Source organism: Telopea speciosissima, chromosome 2, assembly GCF_018873765.1.
Source record: "Telopea speciosissima isolate NSW1024214 ecotype Mountain lineage chromosome 2, Tspe_v1, whole genome shotgun sequence".
Taxonomy (NCBI): Eukaryota; Viridiplantae; Streptophyta; class Magnoliopsida; order Proteales; family Proteaceae; genus Telopea; species Telopea speciosissima.
The window spans coordinates 42,149,781-42,158,602 of NC_057917.1; positions in this window are offsets into that span (position 1 = coordinate 42,149,781).

Sequence of the window (8,822 nt, forward strand, 5' to 3'; positions counted from 1 at the left end):
CATTATGAAAGAAATCCACTAAGGAAGATGTGGACCACACATGAATGCAAAGATGCTTGCCAAGAAGATCCTCCGGATGGGATATTATTGGGCAACCATGGAAGTTGAGTGTGCTGCCTTCGTAAGGCGATGCCATAAATGCTAAATATTTGCCAATATTATTCACATTCCTCCAACAGAACGCACTCATGGAATGCCCCTTAGCCATTTTCTACTTGGGGAATTGTTGTAGTTGGCAAAATAACCCCAAAAGCTTCTAATGGTCATCAATTTGTGTTAGTCGCCATCGACTATTTTACAAAATGGGTAAAAGCTCAGTCCTATGCAGTCTTGACTTCCGCTAAGGTGGCAAAATTTATAAAAACGAACATCATTTGTAGATATGGTGTACCTCAGCAATTGATTTCGGATCAAGGCTTGCATTTTTGAGGAAAAGTGGAGGAACTCTGTGACAGGTTAGGCATTAAGAGGCATAAGTCTACTACTTATCGTCCACAGACTAATGGGGCAGTAGAAGCAACCAACAAAAATATGAAGGTCATATTGCAAAAGATGGCAGATAAACATAATGACTGGGCAGAGAAGCTCCCATTGGCCTTATGGGCATACTGGACATCCATCTGAACCTCTACTGGAGCAACCCCATACTCTCTTGTGTACGGAATGGAAGCCGTATTGCCCATAGAAATTTAAGTCCCTTCCCTTCGAGTTTTACTCGACAATCAATTACCAGAAGGAGAATGGGTAAGGGCCAAATATGAAGAGCTCAATCTCTTGGATGAGAAAAGGATGAAAGCCATGGACAATCTCAAGAAGTACCAACAAAGAATGGCTAGGGCATTCAATAAGGGTGTACAAACTCGAAGCATTGAAGAAGGAGATTTGGTCCTAAGAGAGCAGCAAGCTCCTATTCACGACCCAAGGGGGAAATTCCGGCCCAATTGGAGCGGACCTTACAAAGTCAAGACCATATTGCCAGGCCAGGCGGTTTAACTCTCTGACCTTGATGGAGAAGATCTTCAGGGATTAGTCAACATGGACCAATTAAAGAAGTATTTCGTTTGAGTTGCTTGAAGTAACTTAAACTACGTTCGACCTGATTCCTCCCAAGGGATACGTAGGCAACTTGACACATTCGAGTGTGGTCTCAAAAAAAAAAAAGAAAAAAAAAGAGAGAAGGGCATTGTGTTGATTTCCTTCCGCAATTCTACCACCCGACATCCCCTACAAATATGGGTAAATCTTGCCATTTGGCCTCCAATCCATTCTTTGGACTTAGTTCAGGCATATGGTCATTTAGAGCTGGTTATTAACAAAGGACTTAGTCATTCTATGTCGCAAAGTGCTAATATGATCCTTGGTGCAGGTAGCATGCGGGGACCAAAGAAAGAAGGGCTAGATGAGTACTTGTGCCAGTGGACTCTCCGGATGCATATGGATGCTCCAATGCTTCTGGATGATCTCCATCTGACGATACTGGGCAGGATCAGATGCTGTAAGCTTCATCATGACTTACTTAGGGAAGCATCAAAATGTTGGGATCCTCAGCTGCATGCCTTTCGTTTTGGAAAAATCTGGCTGACTCCAACTATTGAAGAATTTTGGGCTTGTATGTTAGCACCCCCTAAAGGAAAATTGTTCCTCCCGATCATACAGAAAGAGAAACTCTTCAAAAATCTGGAAGATTTCTTCGTCATGAATAAGAAAGAGATAAAGCAGATTCTCAATTATGACAGGGTGGATGCGTTGAAAGTTGTGAAGATCTTCAACAACAACAGGTTGGAAGAAGAAGGTTAGATCCGATGCAGGAAGCGAGCATACCTATTCTATATGATCAGAAAATACCTACTAACATCTCCAGGAAAAGGCATGTCTCCAATGATTGCGGAAGTTGTTAAACAAATAGAAGAAGGATGTGACATTGTCCGTACCATTTTAGCAAAGACTTCCAAAAGGTTTGATGTCATGAGTCAGTCTAAAAAATATGGAACAGATTTCTTTCATGGATCTTCGGCAGTGTTTCAAATGTGGTTAATGGAAAAATTAAAGTTAGTAGAACCAATCCCATGTCCTCACCTTTGACCCATGCGCTATCAAATGAAAAGAGAAAAGTCAGAATTTCACAAGATCCAAGATGGGAAGGAATACTTGGATGGGAAAGGTGTTCAAGAAATCCAATGGAACTGCCCTTAGATGAAGGCCGAGACGGAAGAGCCGAAAACACCGGGGTGCAGTCATGAGAGATTCATGGGTTTGACTCATACTAGTTTTTATATTCCCTCCTTGGTGTCTCCAAAGCAGGAACAAGTTAAGTTGAAGAATTTCAGAACCTCAGAGATGTTGACTCAAAAAGTGGTGATTCTATTGTCCCAGGCGTGGAAAAAATGTTGTAAATAAGTGATATCAGACCAATGTTTTTTTTTTTCTTTTGTCCTTTCTCATGTAATTAAATCTCCTATCAATAGAACTTGTGCTTCTAGAAAGAGGGATTGATTTGATACAGGTGTGCATACACAAAGAAGGAAAGAAACATGCAATAAATATCTACAAAATATGTGTACAAATGATTCATTTCCAAAAAATAAACAAAGAAAATACATAATAATAATTAAAAAAAGAGAGGAAGAATCACTCCTCAGCATAGTCCTCTACAGAGATATCCAAACCTCTGTCATCACCACTCTAAGATGCTCTCAAAGCATCTGCCTCAGCTTTAGAGCTGGCCAAGTCAACCTGGAGTCCCTCGATCATGAGTCTCAGCCTCTCATTATCTCTCCGATAGAAATCAAGCTCCGCTCTCTGCAAAAAGAAACCGAAAAGTTAAACATCGAGAGATAAATGCATAAAAAAAAAAGAAGGGATAAAAGGTTTACCTGCTGGTGCGCCGCCTCTCCGCGAGTGATGATGACCTCATCTAAGCTCGTCAACATATGCCTCATATCGTCGTATCGACCCGCATCCACCTAAGCGAAGAATACATCAATAAGGTTAGCAAACCATCAAAATAAACAACAAATAAAACAAAAAAAAAATGATGATGAGGGAATCCATTCACCCCATCGTACGGTAAGGGAAGGCCTAGGTCCCTATCCTTAGAACGGGGAGGCTCCAAGACGATCTCAACCCTCCCAGGCTTGGGATGGCGGACGAACCACGGGCGGTACCCCGGGATATGATCATCGGGACCCACGATCCATAAAGCTGGGACCCCACCAGAAGTCCCAGCCTCAGACTCTGCTCCCACCCCTCGAGAAGCATGGGAAGAGCTCCCACCACCAAAGACCCCTGGGCACAAGGGGCGATCAGGATACTGCAAAAAAAAAAAGAAAAAAAGAAAACAAGGGTTGGTTCAACAATCCAAAAGAAAAAAAAATATAATAGAAAAGAGAGAAAGGAGTAAGGACTCATACTCGAGGTCCCTCTGGAGTAAGGGGGATGTAGACCGTCTCTTGGTAGAGGAAGGTGGTGTAGTCTGTGTCGACTAACACCAGATCAGTCCCGAGCTCACCGGCCTTCCAGTGGTGAATCTCCTCGCGATCCATCAAGGATGGATCATGGACCCGAGCTGGAGGTGGGCAGGGTACCAACAGATCGTCGGACCACTGCAGGGACACTCGCTCCCCTATATAGAAGGAGAACCCCCACAAACCCTCAAAGAGAATCCGATAGGAGGAGAGAGCTGAGGCCCTAGCAAATAGGTTCAGCTCCAAAATAAACTCTGCCAAATATGGTCGGAGAGAAGTTTGTCAAATAAGAGGCAGGTAAGTACGTCTGAACAAAAAAAAAAATAAACAAAAGAAGAAGAAACAAGGAGGATAAGTTTGAGAGTACCTCGGTGAGCCACAACTCGTTCAGGAGGACGCGAATGGACTCAAGGTTCCTGTGGCGGCGACTCCTGAGGAGATGGGTCTTACGCCATCGCGTAGACCTAGGAAATGTGGTCCCGGGGTCATCCCCAATCCTGAAAGTAGGGACCCAGAATTGAAGAACCTCATAGCTCCATGTCTGCAATAAATAGAAGTGAGTAAGCAAAACAAGACCAAATAAACATAAAGTAAAGGAACAGTGAGAGGACTCACCCAAAGGACATAATAGCAGCCGATCAGGTTTGGCGACCCCACAACCAAGAAATCCATCATGTAGAGGAAGTGGGCGTATGCCAAACCTCCAAAATCGTAGCCCGCGGCCAGATCAAAGTCCTCAAAAAGACGGACATAGGCAGCATCAGCGGTCACCCTCCCCGTCATGTCGCTAAATACAACCTCCACCAAAAGAAAGAGGAGGAAGCACCTAGTCATCTGGTTGAGCTCCTCGGGGGGCGATCGATCCGTCACCGCTCTCTCGTCCCAGGAGCTCCTCAGGACCGCTATAGGGATCTCCCTATTTTTTATCAGCGACCTGAAACCCCAAAAGTCGCTTGTAGTAATCAAGGCACTTTGTAGGCTCCGTCGAAGCCACCACCCGCGCCTCTGGAGTCAGTGTCACTGGCAACCCTCCGAACGGAAGCCCGGTGATCATGTAAAAATCTAGAGGGGTGATCGTCACCTCACCCAAAGGAAGATGGAATGTGTGGGTGCTTGGCCACCACCTCTCTATCAGAGCCCTTGCTGTCGGGCTGTCTAACTCTCAAGCAGAGCATGCAGTAATGTGCCCTAGCCCAGTCCTCCTCACTCTGGCCTGCACCTTTGGGCACAACATTCGGTACCACTTAGATACCTTCTCCAGCCCACAGTACTTCTTGGGCGGAGGAAGGGGTTTGCCCTGCAAAAAAAATTAATCAAGACAAAAAGAGATGGTTAATTAAGATAACTCAGGCAATAATCAATAAGCAATAAAAATTAAATAATAAAAATAATAATAAAAAGAGGAAGGGTGGTGTTAATAGGTGCCTAGGATGGTATCTTGGGGCATCGCCTTGATTTGTGTGCCAAAAGACACTTAGGGTAGTGTCTAATGGCCTCGCCTTGATTTGCATGTCAATAGGTGTCTACGGTGGTATCTAGGGGCATCGCCTTGATTTACGTGCCAAAAGACACTTAGGGTAGTGTCTAATGGCCTCTCCCTAGTTTGTGTGCCAATAGGTACCTAGGATGGTATCTAGGGGCATCGCCGTGATTTACGTGCCAAAAGACACTTAGGGTAGTGTCTAATGGCCTCGCCTTAGTTTGTGTGCCAATAGGTGCCTAGGATGGTATCTAGGGGCATCACCTTGATTTGCTCACCAAAAGATACTTAGGATAGTGTCTAATGGCCCCACCTCGATTTATGTATTAATAAGTGCCTAGGATGGTATCTAGGGGCATCGCCTTGATTTGCATGCCAAAAGAAACTTAGGGTAGTGTCTAATAGCCTCATCTCGATTTGCATGCCAAAAGACACTTAGGATAGTATCTAATGGCCTTGCCTTGATTTGCATGTCAACAGGTGCCTAGGGTGGTATCTAGGGGCATCGCCTTGATTTGCGCACCAAAAGACACTTAGGGTAGTGTTTAATGGCCTCGCCTCGATTTGCATGCCAAAAGACACTTAGGGTAGTGTCTAATGGCCTTGCCTTGATTTGCCTGTCAACAGGTGCCTAGGGTAGTATCTAGGGGCATCGCCTCGATTTGCATGCCAAAAGACACTTAGGGTAGTGTCTAATGGCCTCGCCTTGATTTGCATGTCAATAGATGCCTAGGATGGTATCTAGGGACATTGCCTTAATTTGCGTGTCAAAAATGCTTAGGGTAGTGTCTAATGGCCTCGCCTTAGTTTACATGCTAATAGGTGCCTAGGATGGTTTCTAGGGGGATCACCTTGATTTGCATGCCAAAAGACACTCAGGGTAGTGTTTAATGACTCTACCTCGATTTGTGTGCCCATGGTGCCTATGATGGAATCTAGGGGCATTGCCTTGATTTACGTGCCAAAAGATGCTTAGGGTAGTGTCTAATGGCTTTGCCTCAATTTACGTCTCAATAGGTGCCTAGGATGGTATCTAATGGCCTCGCCTTGATTTATGCATCAAAAGACACTTAGGGTAGTGTCTAATGGCCTCGCCTTGATTTGCGCACCAAAAGATATTTGGGGTAGTGTCTAATGGCTTCGCCTCGGTTTATAGGTCAATGGATGCCTAAGTTATATCTAGATCGGCGAACCTAGAAATGCCTATTTTTAGTGCTGTCTCGATTGACGAAGGTCGCATGCATAAGTGGATATCAAATGTGTGCCAAGGATGTCTAATTACAAAATACAAATTGAAATAAAGAGGGTAAGATGACTAACCTGGCCCCAGATGGCACAACAGCCATGGCGAGCAGTATCGGCGAGACTGACTCCTGAAGGGTACCAGGTAGCGCGGGACTCTCTGTTGTCTGTACCGAGGAGCGCACCGTGCGAGGGCTGGCGAGCACGTTTTCGGAATGCCATGAAGAGGTCGGAAAAGTCAAAAAAGGAGGTCAAGAAAAAATTTGGCAGAGTCTGGGAGCAAAATGAGCTTAGAAAACTGATAGGGAACCCCCCTATTTATAAAATAGCACTGCCCCGTCCACGGCGCCGTGGAGATCTACAAGGCTCCGTGGGCCGCTGCCCCATGGCGCCGTGAGGATATTCCCACGGTGCCGTGTACCTTGGCATTGTGTCGTGAGCACGGAGCCGTGCTAGGTCGGTGCCACCAACACACGGTGCCGAGCGGACTCCCACACGGTGCCGTGGACCAAAAATAAAAAAAATAATAAAAATAAATAGAAATGACAAATAATAATAAATATAATAATAATAATAATAATAATAAATATATATAGGTATATAGAAAATAAATAATAATAAATAACAATAATAATAAAATTTTGCACACAAACTACCTAAGTTCTAATGGTAGACTTTGTTGCCATGGATTCGTGTGCATTCCAGCACTCTGATTGTGACAGCCTTCATATCTGATTTCCGTCATCATAGTATCTATACACTACTTGGCATCTATGTTGGATTGCTTTTCCATTTTCACATACATAGGATTACATTTTTGCCTTGGTCATATACCATCTGAATTCTCATTTCCATTGTACTTGCAACCTACTCATTCGATCATGGCAAAACTCATATATAGCCTGGTCTCTAATCATTTGGCTCCATCAAATCCTCATACGATTTGACCAACTCTTCCTGCACTCACATGCAATTGAACTATTTGATTACCGTTGAGTTCATATACAACTCCGATTGACCCATCATCCTGATCCTCTTTGTACTCATGTACAAGATTGATCTTTTATCGGATTTCCCTTGTACTTGTGTACAAGTTAATCATTAACCTTTTTTATCTTCATTGATATTCACTGTAGGGCAATTATTTATATTCCAGAGAAATAATCAATTGTACTACTCCAACACATGAATGATTCTCGGTCGAGCGGTGCCGTGTCACCCTCAAAACCTGATTCTCAGGCGAGCGGTGTCGTATCGCCCTCAAAATTTGATTCTCGGTCGAGCGGTGCCGTAAAGCCCTCAAAACTTGATTCTCGGTCGAGCAGTGCCGTATCACCCTCAAAACCTGATTTTCGGTCGAGCGGTGCTATGTCACCCTCAAAACCAGATTCTCGGTCGAGCGGTGCCGTATCACCCTCAAAACCTGATTCTCGGTAGAGCGGTGCCATGTCACCCTCAAAACTTGATTCTCAGTCGAGCGGTGACTTATCACCCTCAAAACCTGATTATCGATCGAGTAGTGCCTTATCACCCTCAAAACCTGATTCTCAGTCAAGCGGTGTCACCCTCAAAATTTGGTTCTTGGAAGGGTGCCACCCCCTTTGAATCCTCTTCAAGATTTAAGGGGTGATTTAGCAAAAGATTCCTGACAATCTGAGTCTTTTGATTCCTGACCATTAAGGTCAACTGTTACTCTCAGGTACAGAAAATGGGAAGGTGAAGATCGTTACATTTAGATGCGTGACCGGATGGGTCACCCGATAATAGAGTGCGTAATGACAAAATGAAGACCGTTCCTCTTAGACGCGTGATCGGATGGGTCACCCAATAATAGAGCTCGGAATGACAAAATGAAGACCGTTACTCTTAGATGCGTGATCGGATGGGTCACCCGATAATAGAGTGTGGAATGACAAAATGAAAATCGTTACTCTTAGATGTGTGACCGGATGGGTTACCCGATAATAGAGTGCGGAATGACAAAATGAAGACCGTTGCTCTTAAACATGTGGCCAAATGGGTCACTCGATAATGGAGTGCGGAATGAAATTAGTTTGAGATGATTGGTATTGTCATAAAGATTTGGTTATTCCTGAATTTTTTTTAAAGGATTTCATCGTAGCTTAATCAAGTGATTTTGCAACTCTACCGCTTTTGAGCAAAGCGTCAGCAGTACATGCTCTTGGTGACAAAATCAGTTGGTCTTTTGTCTTTACCCTTCGGCTATTGGCACAGGCCTCGGCCAAAGAGGGGCAAACTGTAGACACTGGATTTTGTCACCCACTTGGCGATGATGATAAAGGGAGAGATCCAGAACGAGACCACACCACTACCCCTAGAGAAGCCCTGAAAAGATAGCCCACAGGCCCAGACAAAACCCTAATATTAGAAGAGCCCATTTAAGGCCCAAAATCAAGGAAGCAGGTACTGTGCTCCCACGGCAACGTGGACACTCTCACGGCGCCATGGGAGCTCACCACGGCACCACTGTACTTTTTCCATGGCGTTGCAAAGGGGTGTGACATCAGCTTGCTGACGTCATCCATGACGTCGTGGAAAAGTCCCCCACGACGCTGTGGACACCTCCACGGCGCCGTGGAGGTGTTATCTAGCCAAGGGTGAGGGTTCTCCTCCCT